Below are 22,449 nucleotides of genomic sequence, written 5' to 3'. Positions count from 1 at the left end.
GGATCCCGCTAATTATATAAGTTTATAGTCATCTGTCTTATCTTCTTAGTCATAAGTTCTAACCCTTGACATGACATGTCTTACGAGATATATCATTAACATTTTATGCTTTTTAAAAATGTGGTGAAGTATCTCTTATGTTTGTGGAGTAATGTGAACAACTTTTCTCTCTTGATGCAATAATTATGCAAGCAATTGAAGTTTACATATTTTGCTTTAATTATGTAATATTTCTTTATATGTACAAGGCAAAAAATAGTCATAACTGCTAGTGCCATTCTTTTTGTATACTTTCTCAACCTATCACATGAAGAATCCAGCAAGATAAGGAAATAAGTACTATTATCCCCACTTTACATCTGTAATAGTTGAAGCCAGTTTAGTGACTTGCCCATGGTTGCTTAGTACATAAAGTGGTGGGAAGAAAGCATGAAATCATAGCTTTTGTTTCCCAACTCAAATCTCTTTTCTTTATGCATTTCACTCTCATTTTAAAGCACTGGGAAGTGATTCTTCTGAGTTCCGCTTTTCTTAGGTAGTAATCATAAATTTGGTTATCTTACTTGTAAAATGTGAGCTGTGACTTTTAATTTGGAGCCACAACAATGGCAACAACAACAGATCTTAATTTTGATACTATCTATCAGATGCTAGAGACTGTGCTTGGCATTTTATAAACATTTTCTCTGATCTTAAAAATCCTATATAGTAGGTAAGTAATAGCCTAATTTTATAAATAAGAAACCTGATATTTTCTTTACAGAATGATGTTTTCTTCCCATAAATAATAACAGTTGTGTTTATTAGACATTACACTTCAAAGGAAAGAAGAAATGGAAAAATGTATTCCTAATTTTAAAGTACTACAGACAGATATTTACTGAAACCATACTCTTTAAATAGCTCTCTTATGTTATGCTTAATGTTTTACTAAGATTTTAGTTTGATTAGTTTCTAATGATAGTTCTTCAAGAATCATTTCTTCCTATCTCCTTTAAGACATCTACTAGTTTTTAAACTCTGAATATTTTTGGATAATGAAGAATTTAATTCCCCCTTATTTACAGTGAATATGTTCTAAGACTTCCGGTGGATGCCTGAAACATTGGAAAGTACGGAACCCTATATATACTATGCTTTTTTCCTATATATAAAGTTTAATTTTTAAAAGTTTTTATTTTAATTCTAGTTAGTTAACATACAGTGTTATATTAACATACAGTGTTATATTAATTTCAGGTGTACAACATAGTGATTCTACAATTCCATAAAACATCTAGGGCTCATCATAACCAGTACACTCCTTAATCCCCACGACCCATCCATCTCCCCTCTGGTAAGTCAGTTTGTTTTCTATAGTTAAGAGTCTGTTTCTTGGTTTCTCTCTCTTTCTCTTATTTTTCTCCCTTTGCTTGTTTGTTTTGTTTCTGAAATTTCACATATGAGTGACATTATATAGTATTAGTTTCTCTGACTGACTTACTTAACCTAGGATTGTACTGTCTAGCTCCATCCATATTATTACAAATGGCAAGATTTCATTTTTTATGGCTGAATAATATTCCATTTGTGTGTGTGTGTGTGTGTGTGTGTGTGTGTGTATCATGTCTTTCAGACTTTTCCCCTATACAATTTTTCCTTTGGCTGGCTCTAACATGTATCCTTTTGCTATTAAAAAACTATAATGATACTATAATGATAAGTCTAATATTTTCCTGAGTCCTGTGAGTTGTTCTAGTGAATAATCGAACCTAAATGTGGATATGGGAACTGTTGAATTTGTAACTAACTGATCTAAAGTGAGTGTAGCCCTTTGGGACCCCTGAACTATGGCTGGTGACTAAAAAGAAGTCTTGTGGGGGACTGTCCCCTCTGATTTTGCATTTTGGCTTAATCCTTGCAGTTGGTGAAAGAAGTTTTGGGCAAATTTGGCCTCAGACCTTGAGTTTGACCAACTTTGAGTAAGGATAAGGCAGAGAATTTTATAGGATTGATATGTAGATGGAGAATGAAATTCTATTTCTGGAACTGTTAAGCTGGGGATGTTAAGCTGAAAAGATATGGTTGACCATATGGACTACCATGTGATGATAGCCACATGCAGAATGTAGATAAGTAGAGTAATAGAATCATGAAATAGAGAAAGAGAGCCTTGATAATGTTGTTTGAACCCATTGATTTTACTGTGCCAGACATCATATGTATCCCTGGCTTCCTGATTCAGTAAATCATTAAATTTCCTTTTTGCAGAAACTAGTTTGAACTGGTGCTCACCACTGCAGTCAAAAAGCTTGTCAAACATCTGTTCTTTGGATCCAGTGTTTCTCTTGGAGAAGCACTAAGCTCCACATGTATTACTGAATGAAATTTTGATCAGGAGTCTCCTTATTATTGTGTAATTCTGATAATCAATTAGAACTTCATTTCACATATACTTTCAATTTGTATTTATTAAAGAAGAAGGCTTATCTCTATGACAACATTTAATTAATGAGGCTCAAGTTTATACCCCTGAATTTTATTGTTTATCTTACTGTATATATGGGTATATCTTATTGTATATATCTATATAAATATTGATATAGATGTTTTGTGTGTGTGTGCAAATAGAGAATAGAGGGAAAATATAAAGTCAAAAAGATTCTGGAAATAGGTATACTTCCTAAATATTCTTTTCTGAGCAAAGGAAATAACCAAATAAAAATTAGATGTTGTGAGTACACAGACTTGAGATTGGAAGCAAGAGTTTTGGATTAGAATTTTATGGTGCATAAATTCCTATATAAAGAAATTTGCCCATTTACAAATTAGTGAATAGAATTTATTCAAGTACAGATTATAAATACATGCACACATTTAAAAATGATTGAATTTTCCATAATAAAAAGTAATAAATATTTATTTTAGAAAATGGAGAAAATATTTGTTTAAGATGTATTTCATTAGCACTTAGTATCACATGAGACAGTCTAAAAATATAGCAGTGAACAAGACAGACACAGCTTTGCTCTCATGGGGATTAAGGTTTAGTGGGGTATAAAGAAAACAAAAATTATCCATAATCTTAGTCTCTGAAAGAAAATGGTTGATATTTTAGTGTGTTTTCAACATAGGTGCTTGAGAGGTATGTATTTAACACAACTGAAATTATGTTTTGCATATTGTCTTGGATTCTACTCCTTTCCTTTAGCTATCTTTAATCTTGCCTTGACAACATTTTTACCAGTTTTTTTTTTAAGAAAGATTTATTTATTTATTTGAGAGAGAGAGAAACCACATGTGCACAAGCTGGAGGGGCAGAGGGAAAGGGAGAGGAAATTTCAAGCGGACTCCATGCTGAGTGTGAGCCTGACTCTGGCCTTGATCTCGCAAACCTGAGATCATGACCTGAGCTGAAATAAGAGTCAGATGCTTAACCATCTAAGCCACCCAAGTGCCTTGCTATTTAGCATACCACAAAAACAATATATTTTAGTGATCACTAAAAGTGAGGCATATTTATTTACCGTTCTAGAAATCTTTTTTAAAATTATAATACCGTATAGGATGAGTAGTTTTGTTCATGTATATTTGTTTAGGCCCTGATTATTTCATTAAGATACATTCTTAAAAATGAAACGAATGGTTAAAAAGACAGGAGTACTTTATTTTTATTTATTTATTTTTTTAAGCAGTCCTCACATCCTGTGTGGAGCCCAGTACGAGGCTTGAACTCACGACCCTGACATCAAGACCTGAAATCAAGAGTTAGTCACTTAATTGACTTAGCCACTCAACTACCCTCCAAAAAATATTTTAAAGGTTCATTTTAATATATATATAATTTTTTTCCCTAAAAATGAGTATATTATGTTAGATTCCTAACCCATAAGAAGAGTAAGAAAATGCTTATTTCATTTCACCTTTGACATTTTGATGTACATTTTTTTCTGGCATTATTTTATAGTTTTGTTTTGTTTAAGGATACTATTCTGCAGTATACCTTTTAACTGGTTATTTCAGGCATATAAGAAATCAATTGAAATTTTCTCATGCAATGCTCATTTTGCAGCAGTGGTCTGATTCTGGAATAGCAACCAAACTCACAAGGCATAATAGACTTCATGCAGCTGTAGGTCAATTTAACATTAGGAAAAATATAGATAGACATTAGTTCTAGGGTCCCTTCCACTTTTATACAGCTTATTAGGTAGTCTCCTGAGGGCTATAGTAATGGGGCCCACTCCCCAGTGCCCTATATCTTATCAGTATAGATTGTTTACTACTTGATAAATAATTTCAAAAATGAGTTGCAAGAGCTTGGCCTAGTACAAATCCTTAGCTAGAGATTATTATTTATCTTGGAATACTATAAATATACTCCTAACAATTTTTTGAATTAGTCGTAGCCATCCTTGAGGCTAGAGGAAAGAAATCGGTTGTTAACTCTTTTAACCTTTGATTTAGAATATTCTTTGTAATTCTGACTTTTAGAGTTTATTATCTTGTGTTTCTGAGTGTTATAGGTAGATAGTTCTTTCTTTGTTTTTTTAAAGCTTTTATTTATTTATTCATGAGAAACACACAGAGAGAGGCAGAGACATTCGCAGAGGGAGAAGCAAGCTCCTCACAGGGACCCCGATGTGGGACTCCATCCCCCACCCAGGATCACGTCCTGAGCCAAAAGCAGATGCTCAGTCACTGAGCCACCCAGGTGCCCCTCAAGTTTAATTCTATCATGGTCAGATAACACAACCTATGATTTCAATTATTTTAAATTTGTTACAGTTTATTTTATTGTCTTGGATATAGTTTATTTTGGTATATATTCTATGGGCATTTGTAAAGAATGTATATTCTGCTTTGGCTGGGTGGAATGTTCTGTAAATGTTGATCAGGTACTCTTGGTTGATGGCGCAGTTGAGTTTTTTTTATTTCCTTGCTGCTCTTCAGTCTAGTTGTTCTATTTGTTGAGAGAGAAGCGTTGATGTCTTCAACTATAATTCTACATTTCTTTTCAGTTCTAATATTTTTTGCTTTACATATTTTGCAGCTGTGTTGTTTGGTACATACATATTCGAGATTTTTAATCTGCTTGGTGGATTGATGCTTCCATCATTATATGGTGTCCCTCTTTGTTTCTGGTAATTTTCTTTGCTCTGTAGCTTGTTTTATCTGCTTTGGATGTAGCCACTTTTCTTTTTTTTTAAATTAATTTTTACTTTATATCTTTTTTCATCCTTTTATTTTAAACTTATATATTGTTATATATATATAACAATTTTTTAAAGATTTTTAAAATTTTTTATTTATTTACGATAGACAGAGAGAGAGAGAGAGAGAGGCAGAGACACAAGCAGAGGGAGAAGCAGGCTCCATGCAGAGAGCCCAACGTGGGACTCAATCCCCAGATTCTAGGATCACACCCTAGGGCAAAGGCAGGGGCTAAACCGCTGAGCCACCCAGGGATCCCCAAAACTTATATATTGTTATATATGAACTGAATTTCTTATAGGTAGCATATTCTTGAGTCATGCTTCTTAATCTACTGTCCTAATTTTTGTCTTTAGTTAGTGTATTAGACTATGTATATTAATGTAATTTTGATATGTTAGAGCTTAAGTCTGCTATTTTTTTCTGTTGTTCTGTTTTTTTTTTTTCCTTTCTTGTCTTTTTCTTGCCTTCCATGTGAATTACTTAAAACTTTTTGAGTATCTCATTTTCATTTATTATAGTGGTTTTGAGTATATGTCTCTGTGGCTTTTCAATGATTACTGTAACTATTACCTTATCCATACATAAGTATCAGTCTATTAGTGTTACTTTACTAGTTTGCCTCAAAATGCAGAAAACTTACCTCCTTTTACCTTCTTTTGCTTTCAACCATTAATAATAAAATTGTCCTAAATACTTCCTGTATGCACATTAAGGACCACATCAGATACTGTATACTTCTGTTTGAATGATCAAACAAACTTTAGGAGACTCCAGAGGAGAAGGAAACTGCATCCTAATTATCAGTATTTTTACTTACTGTGTTCTTTCCTCATTCCTGATGTTGCGTTATTCCTAACTTAATTATTTGATTTCATTTAGAAAATATCCTTTTAACCATTTTTAAGGGTATGTCTGCTGGCAACATATTATCATAGTTTTCCTTCATTTGAGAATATATTGATTTTGCCTTCACTTTTGAAGGAGAATTTCATTGAATATAGATTTCTGATTTCAGCACTATTTCATTTTGATACTTGAAAGAAAAATATCATGCCACTTTCTTCTGGTTTCCATGGTTTCTGGTGAAACATCCAATGTCATTTGAATTGTTTTCCCCTGTAGTTAAGGTCAATTCTGTAGCTGCTTTGAAATTTTTGTTTTGTCTTTAGTTTTCAGAAGTGTAACTATTTTCTGTCTTGATATGGATTTTTTTCTTTTGGTTTATCCTGTTTGGGGTTTGCTTATTGTCTTGAGTTTTAGGTTTATGTCTTTTGCCAAATTTGGGAACTTTTCAGCTGTTACTTTTTCAGTCTTGCCTTCTTCCTCTTCTAATCTTGGACTTTTATCACACAAATTTTAGGTCTTTTGTAATAGAATCACAAATCCTTGAGGGTATGTTCCTTTTTTTTTTTTTTTTTTTGGTCTATTTTTTCTGTTATTCAGATTGGGTAATTTCTATTAGAGTCTTTAAATTCAGTTATTCTTTCCTCTGTCACCTCTCCTGTCACAACATGGAGTTTCTGCTGATACATTGAGTTTTTGTTTTGGTTATTATATTTCTAAGTTCCAATGTTTCCATTTGGTTCTTCTTTATATCTTTTAATTATTTTTGCTGAGACTCTCAGTATTTTCATTTTGTCAAGTGTGTTTATAGTTATTTGTTGATACATTTTTATGATGGCTTTTCTTTTTCATATTTAAAGACTTATTTTTTTAAGAGCAGTTTTAGGCTTATAGCATAATTGAGAGGAAGGTACAGAAAATTCCCATAAACCTCCTGTACTCATACATGTGTAGCCTCTCCTGTTATCAATATACCCCACCAGAGTGGAGCATTTGTTATAATTGGTGAATCTACATTGACACATCATAATCACTCAAAGTTCATGGTTTACATTCGGTTTCACTCTTGGTGTTGTACATTTTGTGGGTTTATAAAAATGGCGAATAAACATATAAAAAATGTTCCACATCATATATCATCAGGGAAATACAAATTAAAATAACTATGAGATACTACTACAATCCTATTAGAATGGCCAAAATTTAAAAATCAATTGTGAGTAGGGATGTGGAGTAGCAGAACTCTCATTCATTGCTAGTGCAAATACAAAATGATACAGCCACTTTGGAATACAATTCAGCAGTTTATTGCAAAACCAAACATATTCTTGCAATATGACTTAGCAATTGCACTAGGTATTTACACATAGGAGTTGAAAACTTATGTCCACAAAATAACGGCCACATTGATGATTATAACAGCTTAGTTTAATTGCCAAAATTTAGTGAATGGATAAGTCAACTGTGGTACATCCATACAATGGGATATTTTTCAGCATAAAAAGAAATGAACTATCAAGTCATGAAGAGACATGGAAGAAACTTGAATGCATATTACTAAGTGAAATAAGCCAATCTAAAAGACATACTATATGATTCAAACTATATGACACCTTGGAAAAGTCATAACTATGCAAACAGTAAAAAAATTAGTGATTGCCAGGGATTGGTGGGGGTTAGTGGTTATAAGGAGTATATAGATTGAGCACAGATAATTTTTAGAGCAGTTAAAGTATTCCTTATGATACAAGAATGATAGTTTTTTTTTTGGTCTATTTTTTTCTGTTATTCAGATTGGGTAATTTCTATTAGAGTCTTTAAATTCAGTTATTCTTTCCTCTGTCACCTTCCCTGTCACAACATGGAGGTTGTGCTGCAATTATACATTCATCCAAATCTATAGTATGATAGATTTTAAAAATTTTTGTAAAATGATTCTTAGATATCTGTCATCATAGTGTTGGCATGTATTAATTATTATTATTATTTTATTTAATTTGCATGCTTCCTAGCTATATCATATGATGTTTGGCTGCAGTAAAGTTGTAATTGTCTAAAAATTTTCTGTCATATAAAGAAACCTTTTTCTGGTCCTTTTCTAGAGAGAGAGTAAATTTCTGGGGTTTTTGTTTTTGTTTGTTTGTTTGTTTGTTTGTTTGTCTGCACCTTTTGGCATATGTTGGCTTTCAGTTTGTTCAGTGCCACAGTTAGGATATATGAGGCAATGAGAAAGCCAGGGAAACTCATCATCACATCTTCTTTTCAGTCCTGAGTTCCCTATTTAGTCTGCCTTCTTTCTTTACTTTCCAGAGTGCTTTCATATTTGTTCTATATAAAAGACATTCAGGATTTTTTGTTCTATTTGTTCTATTATCAGGAAAAATAGGGAAAAGCACATTTACTCTATATTCCCAGAAATGAAAGCCCATTGTGTCTACTTTGATAATTCTTTTCTTTTCTTTTTTTTTTAACTTCTTGAAAGATAATACCTATCCTTAATATAATATATGTCAACACAGTATATGTGAAGATAGATTTCTTTTATTGTCTACTTGGGAGTTGACTGAACCCATTTCTAGCTGCAAGATGGGTAGATATACTGAGTTTCTAGTATAAATCCCACTATCTAGATTGTAGACATTTACCAAGTTGGTTATTTTAGCTAAACTATGATAGAATCACCTGTTTGCCACAACTTTGATTCTCTGCCAATATGAATTAATGGAGTATATATTGGTCTCTTAAAAGAAACTTTTAAAATCAATTCCAGTCTCTTTCCCTGCTATATAAAACTATGAATCTTACCACCAGGATATAATATGTGACTTCTAATCCTCATGTATGCTTTGCCTCCTCTGTCCTCTTATTTTTTGGGATGTTGCAGGCTGTAAAAAGATATTGGGGAGTTTGAGAAGGGGAAATAGAAGGAGTTTTATGATATAGCTATCATATCTCCTTCGACTCAGATCAGAAATAATATTTTTTTCTGATTGGATATAGGCATGTTTCTCCAAGCCAGAGGGTCAGAGTGAGTGAGAAAGAAAGTTTTCTACTATCTAGGTAGGCCATCCTTGTTTTCAGAGTGATGCATAGATCAGCCATTACTTGCTTTGCTCATTTCAGCTTCGTTGGTTTATTAGATAAGGGCAATTCCTTCCAAATTTAGGCAATAATTAGTCAGTTTTAAATGTTACAGTTTTTAATCTTTTTTGTTGTTGTTTTCCTTATAGGTATTTTGAGAAGGGAGTGGCAGCTAGGCTGATGCCATTTAGAACTAAAATCTCCCAGACTAAGCTAGTCTTAAAGGAAATTTAAAAGTAAGTCTAAGTAAAAATAAGTCTTCAAAAATTAAGTTCCTAAAATAATCTCTTCATTTAAAAATCTGTGACATAAAAATAATTTTATTGTTTGAGTTTTTAAACCTTTTCAAATATGTAAATCAAGCTCCTCTTGATATTTGAATAGGTGCCATCTGCTGATCTGTAACTGAGCCAGTTTTTGCATTTGGGCCTGAATTTAATACTTAATTCCAATAGATGAAACATGTAGGACACTATAAGCAATGAAGCATTTGTACATTTTTAATTTAATACTTTTCTAAAGCTTAGATTTACTTAGTAGTAATTCACATTGACAGAGTTTTTAAAGGTACTTGTTATTAATTATCTACACTATTCTGACAAGGAAATCACTTGAGTAAGCTAGAGGTAGGTTCAGTTATACTTGCATTATTTTTTTTTAATCCCAAATTTATAAGTTTAAAATAATAGGCAGAAACTTAGAACAGCTAAGTCTATAATTCAGCTGGGAGGTTTTTGCCGATTTGGATTGGTTTGGTGAGGCTCATTCATATGTCTGTGGTCAGCTGTGAACAGGCTAGGTGACTTTGCTAATTTTGACCTGCTCTGTCATATGTCTGGGTCATTAGACTTATCTTTGTTCCATGTGTATCATCTCCAGTAAGCTAGCCCAGGCATGTGCACAGAAAGTGTATTATATCTCTTGAGGCTTAAGTTTGGAGCTGTCAAAGTATCACTTCCTTTCACAAGTCACAAGAATGGATAAAATAGACTGTAGCTATTGATAAACTGCAAAGTAATATTTGAAAGGTTGTATACAGGGAAGGGTGAATAGTCATGGCTACTATATTCAGTCCACTATTTTCAAAAAGGACACAATTGGGACTAGGACCCTGTTTCATGCCTCTAGACCAGATTTTTTTTTATTATACTAATTATTCTTCCTTCTTACCTAGACTATAAATCTGAATGGTTAGAGGGAGAAAAATATTTGTGCCTTAGTGTATGTCTTGGTTCGCAACTACTGATCTAGAAAGCTGTAATGGATTCACTTTCTTTTTATCTTTTGAGTACTTAGTACTTCACAAAATCAGTTTTAGAGTATCTGAAGAAAATAGATTTTATATAATTGGAAATGCCTAATGTTTTCCAAATGTTATCAGTACAGTGAAACTTTGGAATATTAAGAAGGATTTTTAACATTGCTTTATCCACTTATTTCTTTTGACTATAAATTTCAGGGAACTAGAGTGATAATATCAGGACTGTATTACCCTAGTAATCATGGTCTTTCTATTTTTTGGAACAACTTTATTAGGTTAGGTATTATTTCTTCTTTAAATGTTTAATAGAATTTCCCTGGGAAGCCATCTGGCCCTGGACTTTTGTGTCTTGGGAGGTTTTTTTTTTTTTTAAGATTTTATTTATTCATAAGAGACACAGAGAGAGAGAGACAGAGACACAGGCAGAGGGAGAAGCAAGCTCCATGCAGGGAGCCTGACATGGGACTCAATCCTGGATCTCTAGGATCACACCCAAAGCTGAAGGCTGCGCTAAATGCTGAGCCACCTGGGCTACTCTCTTGGGAGGTTTTTGATGACTGCTTCAATTTCCTCCCTGGTTATTGACTTGTTCAGATTTTCTATTTCTTCCTGTTCCAGTTTTGGTAGTTTGTGGTTTTCCAGATATGTGTCCATTTCATCTAGATTGCCTAATTTATTGGCATATAGCTGCTCATAATAAGTTTTTAAAATCGTTTTTATTTCCTTGATATTGATGGTGATCTCTCCTTATCCATTCATGATTTTATTAATTTATTTTCTCTTTTGTTTTTAATAAGGCTGGCTAATGGTTTATCTATCTTATTAATTCTTTCAAAGAACCAACTCCTGGTTTTGTTGATCTGTTCCACAGTTCTTCTGGTCTCTATTTCATTGAGTTCTGCTCAAATCTTTATTAACTCTCTTCTTCTGGTTGGTGTAGGTTTTATTTGCTGTTCTTTCTCCAGTTTCTTTAGGTGCATGGTTAGCTTGTGTATTTGAGTTCTTTCCAGTTTTTTGAGGGATGCTTGTATTGCAATGTATTTCCCTCTCAGGACTGATTTTGCTGTATCCCAAAGATTTTGAACTGTTGTATCTTCATTCTCATTAGTTTCCATGAATCTTTTTAATTCTTCTCTAATTTCCTGGTTGACCCTTTCATCTTTTAGCAGGATGGTGTTTAACCTCCATGTGTTTGAATTTCTTCCAAATTTCTTCTTGTGATTGAGTTCTAGTTTCAAAGCATTGTGGTCTGAAAATATGCAGGGTACAATCCCAATCTTTTGGTATCAGTTAAGACCTGATTTGTGAACCAGTATGTGGTCTATTCTGGAGAAAGTTCTGTGTGCATTTGAGAAGAATGTGTATTCAGTTGCGTTTGGATGTAAAGTTCTGTAAATATCTGTGAAATCCATCTGGTCCAGTGTATCATTTCAAGCTCTTGTTTCTTTGGGGATGTTGTGCTTAGAAGATATGTCATTTACAGAAAGCGCTGTGTTAAAGTCTCCCAGTATTAGTGTATTATTATCTAAGTATGTCTTAACTTTGGTTACTAATTGATTGATATACTTGGCAGCTCCCACATTCGGGGCATAAATATTCATGATTGTTAGGTCCTCTTGTTGGATAGATCCTTTAAGTATGATATAGTGTCCCTCTTCATCTCTACTACAGTCTTTGGGATAAAGTTTAATTAATCTGATATGGGGATTGCTGTCCTTGCTTTCTTTTGAGGATCATTTGAATGGTAAATGGTTCTCCAACCTTTCATTTTCAGGTTGTAGGTGTCCTTAGGTCTAAAATGAGTCTCTTGTAGACAGCAAATAGATGGGTCTTGCTTTTTTATCCAGTCTGAAACCCTGAGTCTTTTGTTCGGATCATTAAGCCCATTCATGTCCAGAGTTACTATTGAAAGATATGAATTTAGTGTCATCATGATATCTATTCAGTCCTTGTTTTTTGTGGATTGTTTCTTTGGACTTCCTCTTTCTTTTATAGAGTCCCCCTTAATATTTCTTGCACAGCTGGTTTGGTGGTCACATATTCTTTCAGTTTCTGCCTATCTTGGAAGCTCTTTATCTCTCCTTCTATTCTGGATGAGAGCTTTGCTGGATAGAGCATTATTCTTGGCTGCATGTTCTTCTCATTTAATATTCTGAATATATTTCTGGCCTGCCAGGTCTCTGTGGAGAGGGCTGCTGTTAACCTAATACTTCTCCCTATAAAGGTTAGGGATCCCTTGTCTCTTACTGCTTTAAGGATCTTCTCTTTATCTTTGGAATTTGCAAGTTTCACTATTAAATGTCAAGGTGTTGAACAATCTTTATTGATTTTAGGGGGGACCTCTCTATCTCCTGGATCTGAATGCCTGTTTCCCTCCCCAAGTTAGGGACCTCAGCTATCATTTGTGGGTTCAAGTTGGTTATTTATGGGTTTTTTAATTGTTGAGTTGTAAGAGTTCTTTATATATATATATATATATATATATATATTTTTTTTAAAGATTTTATTTATTTATTCATGATAGTCACACAGAGAGAGAGAGAGAGGCAGAGACATAGGCAGAGGGAGAAGCAGGCTCCATGCAGGGAGCCCGATGTGGGACTCGATCCCGGGTCTCCAGGATCGCGCCCTGGGCCAAAGGCAGGCGCCAAACCGCTGCGCCACCCAGGGATCCCATATATATTCTGTATACAATAACTTTATGATATATATGACTTACAAATACAGTTAATTCTTATTATTCATGGATTCCATATTTGCAAATTTCACTACTTACTGAAATTTATGTGTAGCCCCAAATAATACCTGTGGTACTTTCGTGTTCAAATATGCAGAGTGACAAAAAAATTTGAGCTGCCTGGTGTGTACACTCCTAGCTGAGGTGACATAAAACAACCCCCTGCTTTTCTGTTTCAGTCTCATGCTAGAAAAAGATTTCCTTTTGTTTTTTTTGGTCCATTTAGTGTCAGATTTTTTTATTTGTATTTTTGTGCTGTTTTGTCAGTCACTTTTCTGTTTAAAATTACTCTCAAGTGTAATGCTGAAATGCTGTTTAGTGTTCCTCAGCACAAGAAAGCTGTGATGTGACTTATGGAGAAAATATATGTGTTAGATAAGCTTTATTCAGGCATGCCTTATATTGCTATTGGCCATGAGTTCAATGTTAGGGAATCAACAGTATATATTTAAAATGTTATCTTTAAATAGAAACACACATAAAAAGGTTATGAACTGATTGGTTGATAAAAATGTGATGAGAGGATTGCAGGAAACTAATCCTGTATTTTCCTAAGGAGCAACGATTCACTATTTGTTAATTCAGTATTTGTGTAACTTTATAGAACACAGTCACTTCAAATAATGAAAATCAAAAAAAAAAAAATGAAAATCAAATATATTTTCTCTCATTTTTTGGGTTGCCTTTTCACTTTCTTGCTGGCATGCTTAAAACATAAATATTTTAAATTTTGATGAAAACCAGTCTTTTTTTTTTTTTCTTTTGTTGCTTGTGCTTTTGGTGTCATATCTAAAAGTCCTTTGTCAATCCCAAGGTCATGAAGATTTAGTCCCATGGTTTCTTTTAAGTCTTATAGTTTTAGGTCTTACATTTAGGTCTTTGACCCATCTTGAGTTAATTTTCGTGTATGGTGTTAAGTAAGCTTTCATTCTTTTGCATGTGGTTATTTAATTGTCCCAGCACCAGTTGTTTGAAAATACTATTCTTTCCCTATTGCATGGTCTTGGCACTGATATTAGAAATCAGTTGACCATAGATGTAAGGGTGTATTTCTGGACTCTCAGTTCTTTTCCAATCATTTATACTTACGTCAGTGCCAAATGGTCTTATTAACTGATGCTTTATAGTAAGTTTTGAAATAGAAAAGGGTGAGTCCTCCTCCTTTGTTCTTCTTTTCTAAGATTATTTTTGGTATTCTGGTTCCTTTGTGATTCCATATGAACTTTAGAATAAACTTGTCAATTTCTATAAAGAGGTCAGGTGGAATTGTGATGAGGGCTGCACTGAACCTGTAGACCATTTGAGGGAATACTCCATGGGCACAATGTTAAGTATTCCTGATCATGAAACGGGATAGTTTTTTCCAATTAGGTAGATCTTCTTTATTATTTCTGCATGCTTTGTAGTTTCCAGAGTATAAGTTTTACACTTCTTTTCTTAAATTCATACCCAAGTATAAAAAAATTCCATTTCCCAGTTGTTCACTGCAGCCCATCCATTCTTAATTGTTTATAATCTCTCAGTTGTGGTCTATCCTTTCATATTTCTGGACCCTTATAAATACTGTTGCCTCTGCCTGAAAAGTCTCCAACTCCAAGTCTCATTGTTGAATTCTTATGTATTAAGACTCAGTTCTTCCACTATAAAGCATTCTATGATTCTTTTTACTACATTTCTTCTTTTAAAAAAAGGACAAAGGAGTTAGAAGTTGATGATACTTTCCTCTACCAGATTTAAGTATTAAGATGGCCTAGCTCAGTAGCTGAGAGCATGGATATTTTGATCAGCGAGTCTAAATCCCACTTCTACCATCACCTTTAATTTTGGGCAAGTTGTTTGACCTCTCTGAACCTCAGTTTTCTTATCTATAAAAAGAGGGCAAAGTGTGTAATTTTTTGCATCAATTTCCGTATTTCATAGGCTTGTTGAGAGAATTACATGTATTAATACAGGTAAAGTACTTAGAACAAATCTTGGCTTATAGTGAGTCTTATTTATGTCTACTCAGTTCTAAAACCCATGCTATTTTTACCAGTCTATATTTTTTTAAGATTTTTTTTTTATTTTTTAAGATTTTATTTTATTTTTTCATAAGAGACACACAGAGAGAGGCAGAGACACAGGCAGAGGGAGGAGAAGCAGGCTCCATGCAAGGAGCCTGATGTGAGACTTGATCCTGGGAATCAGGGATCAGGCCCTGAGCCAAAGGTAGACACGCTCAGCTGCTGAGCCACGCAGGCATCCCACACATAAACTGTGGTTGATAAATATTTATTATTGGAAAAGCTATGGTGATGGTGGTGGTGATGGTAGAAGTCATGGTAGCGGCTGTTTTAGCTGGAATTCAGTTCTGAAGGAGAACATCAAATGCTTTTCTTTTCTAATGAAAGTACCAAGATAAGATCCCATTGCCTCATCATGAGCCAAATGTCAAGTTTTTCAAACCTTCCTCTGAGAGCTGTCTTTTTGGAAGTGACTGCCCTTTCATTAAATATACTTTTATGCTACAATTTCTTGATTTTTTTTTTTTATTGCTAGCTGTACGGAGAATTCAGATGGCTACTACAAGTCAGTAAAATCTGCAGACCATAAATGCTTTGTGGTCTAGTTCTGAGTATTATTCACTTTCCATGAATATCTTAGCACCTAGTAGTACCATGGACACAATAAAATTAAGATGAGTGATGATGATTTAAGTAAAAAGTCCAAGATATAAAAATTTTAAGAATATACTCAAGAGCATATCATATGAAAGTGCATTGGAAACTATACCTTTTCATAAAGGAAATCAAATTTCTTTCATGGTTTTAATAATCATCTCATTTTCTTAATAAACCTAAGGTCTCAGAATATGTTCTGTGTCCGTGTTCAGGTGAGCAAGTTGCTGTAAAAATTATAACCAATTAAACTCATTTATAAAATATATTTGATTTACACTGACTGTATATGATTTATACCAAGATCTTCAAAATGACTTTGCTTCTTTTTTGGACAGCAAATTGCAAGGATGTGCCAAAATGGGTCTTATCGTTATGTGCTAAAAATGTTATGGAAAATGTGTTTTAGAAATGACTTAAAACAACTTCTTTTGGATCAAACTTCAAAATAGCATGTCCAATGTATTCATAAATTTAGTAAATACATTTAGCTAAACATTTGTTCACTGTTTTGTTTTTCTTTCTTCTTCTTCTTTCTTCTTTCTTCTTTCTTTTCTTTCTTTCTTTCTTCTTCTTCTCCTTCTCCTTCTTCTCCTTCTCCTTCTCCTTCTCCTTCTCCTTCTCCTTCTCCTTCCTTCTTCTTCTTCTTCTTCTTCTTCTTCTTCTTCTTCTTCTTCTTCTTCTTCTTCTTCTTCTTCTTCTTCTTCTTCTTCTTCTTCTTCTTCTTTTTCTTCTTCACTAGGGCAGCAGTCTTATACCTCTGTAGTTGGTTAGGGATCCATGGATTATAGATTAGGAATTATATTTATGTAAACCAATTGAGCCTATATTTTTCTAGAGTATCATACCACTGGGAACTTGAATCTTGATAAAAAAAAAAAAGCCAATGTAAGTAGCTTTTATACCTCTGACATGCATTCATTCCTTCCTCTGGTACTCATACCCACTCATGTATACATTTCTCTACTCTCCATGCTCTCAAGGTGTTCTTATTCACCTGAACATCATTTCCTATGACATTTATTCTTTTTAAGTCCAAAGGTTAAGTTTACAATAATTAAAAAATTACAATAATTAGGTTAAATCACTTGTCAAAAAAGATGTTTGATACCTAATGTCATATTTTACTGGGATGTTAACATCAGTGAAGCACTAGAACATTATGTTTTGCCTTACAGTTATTCTTGTGGCCTGGAACAAACTCTGGAGATTCTATGATGCAGATTTCATTCATTCATTCATTCATTCATTCATTCATTCATTCTCCCATCAAAAATAGTTATTATTGCATGTCCTGTGTCAGGTATTCTTCAGGGTTCTGAAGATATATTGATAAATAAGAGAGAGAGAGAGAGAGAGAGAACCTCTTTTGTTTAGTTAGTTTTTTATCTCTAGGGTTTTGTTTTCCCACTAGACTATACATATTATGAAGGCAAAGGCCATGTTTGTTTTGTTCCTCCTGACATATCGTGCTCCTGATATTGTCTTATTTATTATAAAGAGAGAGAGAGATAGAGGAGAGGGGAGAATCTTTTTTTAATTTATTTTTTCAATTTTAATCTAATCAACTAACATATAGTGTATTATTAGTTTCAGAGGTAGAGTTAAGTGATTGATCAGTCTTATATAACACCAGTGCTCATTTATAACCCATGCCCTCCTTAACGTCCATCACCCAGTTACTACATCCCCTCCCTCCTCCAGCCCACCCTGTTTCCTATGATTAAGAGTTTCTTATGGCTTGTCTCCCTCTCTGATTTAATCCTGTTTTATTTTTTCTTCCTTTCCCCAATACTCCTCTGTTTCTTAAATTCCACATATGAGTGAAATCAAATGATAATTTTCTCTGATTGACTTATTTCACTTAACATAATGCTCTCTAGTTCTATCCATGTCATTGCAAATGGCAGGATTTCAATTTTTTGATTGCTGAGTAATATTCCATTGTATATATATCCCATATCTTCTTTATCCATTCATCTATTGATGAACATCTGGGCTTTTCCCATAGTTTGGCTATTGTGAACATTACTACTCTGAACATCAGGGTGTGGGTGCTGCTTTGGATCATTACATTTTTATCTTCGATGTAAAAATCCAGTAGTACAATTACTGGGTCGTAGGGTAGGTCTATTTTCAACTTTTTTGAGGAACCTCTATACTGTTTTCTGGAGTGGCTGTACCAGCTTGGATTCCCATTAATAGTGTAGGAGGGTCCCCTTTTCTCTGCATCCTCACCAACATCTCTCATTTCCTGACTTGTTAATTTTAGCCATTCTGACCAGTGTGAGGTGGTATCTCATTGTGGTTTTGATTTGTATTTCTCTGATACCAAGTGATGTTGAGCATTTTTTTCATGTGTCTATAGGTCATTTTTATGTCTTCTTTGGAGAAATGTCTGTCCATGTCTTCTGCCCATTTATCAACAAGATTATTCTTGATTATTCTTTGAGTTTGATAAGTTCTTTTTAAGTTTTGGATACTTGTCCTTTATCTGATAGGACATTTGCAAATATCTTCTCCCATTCTTTAGGTTGTCTTTTGATTTTGTAGACCATTTCCTTTGCTGTGCAAAAGCTTTTAATATTTTTGATATCCCAATAGTTCATTTCTGCCTTTATTTCTCTGACCTTTTGGGATCCCTGGGTGGTGCAGCGGTTTAGCGCCTGCCTTTGGCCCAGGGCGTGATCCTGGAGACCCGGGATTGAATCCCACGTCGGGCTCCCGGTGCATGGAGCCTGCTTCTCCCTCTGCCTATGTCTCTGCCTCTCTCTCTCTCTCTCTCTCTCTTTGTGACTATCATAGATAAATAAAAGTGAAAAAAATTTATTTCCCTGACCTTTGGATACATGTCTACCAAGAAGTTGCTGTGGCCTGTGTTCTCCTCTAGGATTTTGATGGATTCCTGTCTTACATTTAGATCTTTTATCCATTTTGGGTCTACTTTTGTATATGATGTAAGAAAATGGTCCAGTTTCATTCTTCTGCATGTGGATGTCCAATTTTCTTACCACCATTTGTTGAAGAGACTGTCTTTTGTTCCAGTGAATATCCTGTTCTGCTTTGTCAAAGATTAGTTGGCCATAGAGTTCAGGGCCCATTTCTGGGTTCTCTATTCTGTTCCATTAATCTATATGTCTGTTTTTGTGCAAGTACTATACTGTCTTGCTGGTTAAAGCTTTGTAATAAAGACTGAAGTCTGGAATTGTGACGCTACCAGCTTTAGTTTTCTGTTTCAACATTATTTCGGCTATTTGGAATCTTTTTTGATTCCATACAAATTTTAGGATTATTTGTTCCAGCTCAGTGAAAAATATTAATAGTATTTTGATAGGGATTGCATTAAAAGTATAGATTGCTCTAGGTAGCATAGACATTTTAACAATATTTGTTCTTCCAATCCAAATGTTCCAATGGAACATTTTTCCTTTTTTTGTGTGTGTTCCTCAATTTCTTTCATAAGTGTTCTATGGTTTTCAGAGTATAGATCCTTTGACTCTTTGGTTAGGTTTATTACTTGGTATCTTATGGTTTTTGGGGCAGTTGTAAATGGGATTGATTTCTTAATTTCTCTTTCTTCTGTTTCATTGCTGGTGTATAGAAATGCAACTGATTTCTGTGCATTGATTTTATATCCTGCCACTTTGCTGAATTCCTGTATGAGTTCTAACAATTTTGGGGTGAAGTCTTTCAGGTTTTCCACATAGAGTATCATGTCATCTGCAATGAGTTTGTCTTCTTTCCTGATTCAGATGCCTTTTATTTCTTTTTGTTGTCTGATTGCTGAGGCTCAGAATTCTAGTACTATGTTGAACAATAGTGGTCAGAGTGTACATTCCTGTTGTGTTCCTGACCATAGGGTAAAAGCTCTGTTTTTCCCATTGGGAATGGTATTTACTGTGGGTTTTTCACATATGATTTTTATGATATTGGTTATGTTCCCTCTGTCCCTGTGCTGTGAAGTGTCTTAATCAAGAAAGAAGGCTGTACTTTGGGGAGAGAGAGAAACTTAAGTAGGCTTTACACCTACTATGGAGACTGACATGAGGTTTGATCTCACAATCCTGAGATCATGACTTAAGTTGGAATCAAGAGTCAATCACTTAACAGACTGAGCTACCTAGGCACTCTGGTGGTATTGTCACTTTTAAATAGTTTGTTGATTGAATGGTTTGGCAGCTAATGGAGAATTACTCAATATTATGTATTTAAAGAACTGAAAAAGGAAAACAATTACTCTGTAACTTATTAGGAGGAGGGAAAACTTGGTCTAAAATGGACGCAATCTTATCCATACTGATTTGTTAAACTACTTAGCCATTTTTAGTGGAAAATTTGAAAAAAGAATATTAGAGCTGGGAGTGCCTTCATAATGAACTAGTAAAATCCCTCCCTCTCTTTCTAGTGAGGCTAGAAAAATTATGGTCCCACAGCTTTCATGCAATAATTTGAGACTTTAGTCTAGATTTTATTTTATTTTTAAAGACTTATTTATTTATTCATGATAGACATAGATTGAGAGAGAGAGAGGCAGACACAAGAGGAGGGAGAAGCAGGCTCCATGCTGGGAGCCCGACGTGGGGCTTGGTCCCGGGACTCCAGGATCATGCCCTGGGCCAAAGGCAGGCGCCAAACCGCTGAGCCACCCAGGGATCCCCTAGTCTAGATTTTAAGAGTGCCAGATCTTTGATCATTTTACTGTGCTGTGACCTTGTATGAGGATTGCCTCAAAAGAGAGATTCTGTTTTGTTTTTTAGCCTTTAGACACCAAGGTGAAATTATATCTCCCTAGATAAGATCTTAACCCTGGAGAGAGATCCTTAAGCAAATCAGGATAATCAAATATGGCAGATGTTAGTTGGCATCATATTTCAGGAAAAATAACTTGAGTTGGCTGAGTCCTAGAGTTTTTGCTTGTCTCTTGCATTAAATGTTGCATGAAAATGTGTTAAGGCTTTGACATGTGTGGCAACCAATTCTCAAAAGAGTGAGTCACACCTCTTCCTACTCTGCAACTGTCATTGCTGGTTTTCGGCAAAAGGTTGGAAACGCTGCAGTCATGTGGCTTGGTTTGCTAGGAAAGGAGAGGCTATGAGCCAGGGAAAGGCAGTATTAGAGGAAAGTCAGGAAAAATATGGGACAAAATTAGGGTAAAATGGAACCTCAGAGAAGAGAGCTAACCATTGGACATAGAATCCTAGAAGGAATGAGGCTAATCCACAGCATTTTCTAAGATATCTCAGTTTTAATTTGTGTGAAGGGAAGAGAGAAGATTGGTTTTGAAGATGTTGAGTATCTAAAAGGGTTTTAGAGTGGGCTACACATCTAGGGAAATTGTATGCAGGCCAATAAGCAGGAGAACAGGAAAGGGGCAGGCAAATTGGTTCTAGACAGAAAAATGGGAAGCAATGTAGAACCCCTTTCAGGGAATAGTGCTTTGGGTTGACCTTCACTGGATGGTATCTTAGGAGTGCCTGGCCATCCCTTTGTCTATGGCAGGCAATGAACTTTTTCCACTCCTGCTGCTCATGGAGCACACTCTTGAGCTACTTTCATCAAGTTCCTAATTGGTTGTTTCTATGGTAGGCTAATGGCAGGGATACTCATTACAAATAGCTAAGGTAGGGCTAGGATATTGTAGGAGTTAACAATATAGATCAAATAATAATCCTGAAACATTTTTTAAAGATTTTATTTATTCATTCATGAGAGACAGAGAGAGAGAGAGGCAGAGACACAGGCAAAGGGAGAAGCAAGCTCCAAGCAGGGAGCCTGACATGGGACTTGATCCCAGGTCTCCAGGATCATGCCCTGGGCAAAAGGCAGGCACCAAACCGCTGAGCCACCCAGGGATCCCAATCCTGAAACATTTTGAGGTGAAGTTTCTATGGCCACTGATTTGTGAGGTCACCCACTGAGTTGGGACCTGGGGGGAAGGTATGAGTTATTTTAAATATAAAATATAGCTATAAATAGGGAAAGAAATGTACATAAGCAAGTAGTAATGGCAACTTAGCTACCATGGAGCAATGTAGAGTGGGGAAAGAGGAGTGAACAACCAAAAGGCAATTTCTATTCATATTTAGAGTAAGGCTGAGTTCTGACTCAGGCAGGAGCATTTATTTCTGAGTAGAATATATATATATGACTTTTGAAGCAAGAGAAGAACCACAGTGCTAAGACAGGACACATAATATAAAAGTAGCAATTCATCAAACTTGTGTGTAGACCTTGTGTGTGTTTAAAATTGCTTTCATTTACTTTCTCAATTCTTCCTTGTACAAAACATGGCATTATTTTGTTTTTATTTAATAGATGAGGACATTGAGCCTCAGAGTCATAGTCATCCAAGGCTATGCAAATACTGAATCAGGGATTAAATTCAGATTGTCTGATCCCAAATTCTGAGTTTTTCCTTCTAGATTGTATGTCTCATTCCAGTGAAGTCTGTGCATTTCTCTGGGTAGTTTTGGCTAGGGTCATTGCTATCTAGGTCAGTATTGTACCTGAAGTCCCTAGTCTGATGCCTGGCATGTGGGAGGCTGTTAGTCTATGTATTTAAGAGAAGAATAAACAAATAAATGGGGTGAGAAATATAGATAATGTTTAGTGATTATGAGAATTAGGTATTTGTTCCAGTAAACTCCACTCCTAGAGATAGTGCTGTTTCATTG

This window comes from Canis lupus, chromosome 1 (assembly GCF_003254725.2).
Source record: "Canis lupus dingo isolate Sandy chromosome 1, ASM325472v2, whole genome shotgun sequence".
Classification (NCBI taxonomy): domain Eukaryota; kingdom Metazoa; phylum Chordata; class Mammalia; order Carnivora; family Canidae; genus Canis; species Canis lupus.
Note: the sequence above shows the minus strand (reverse complement) of the source record.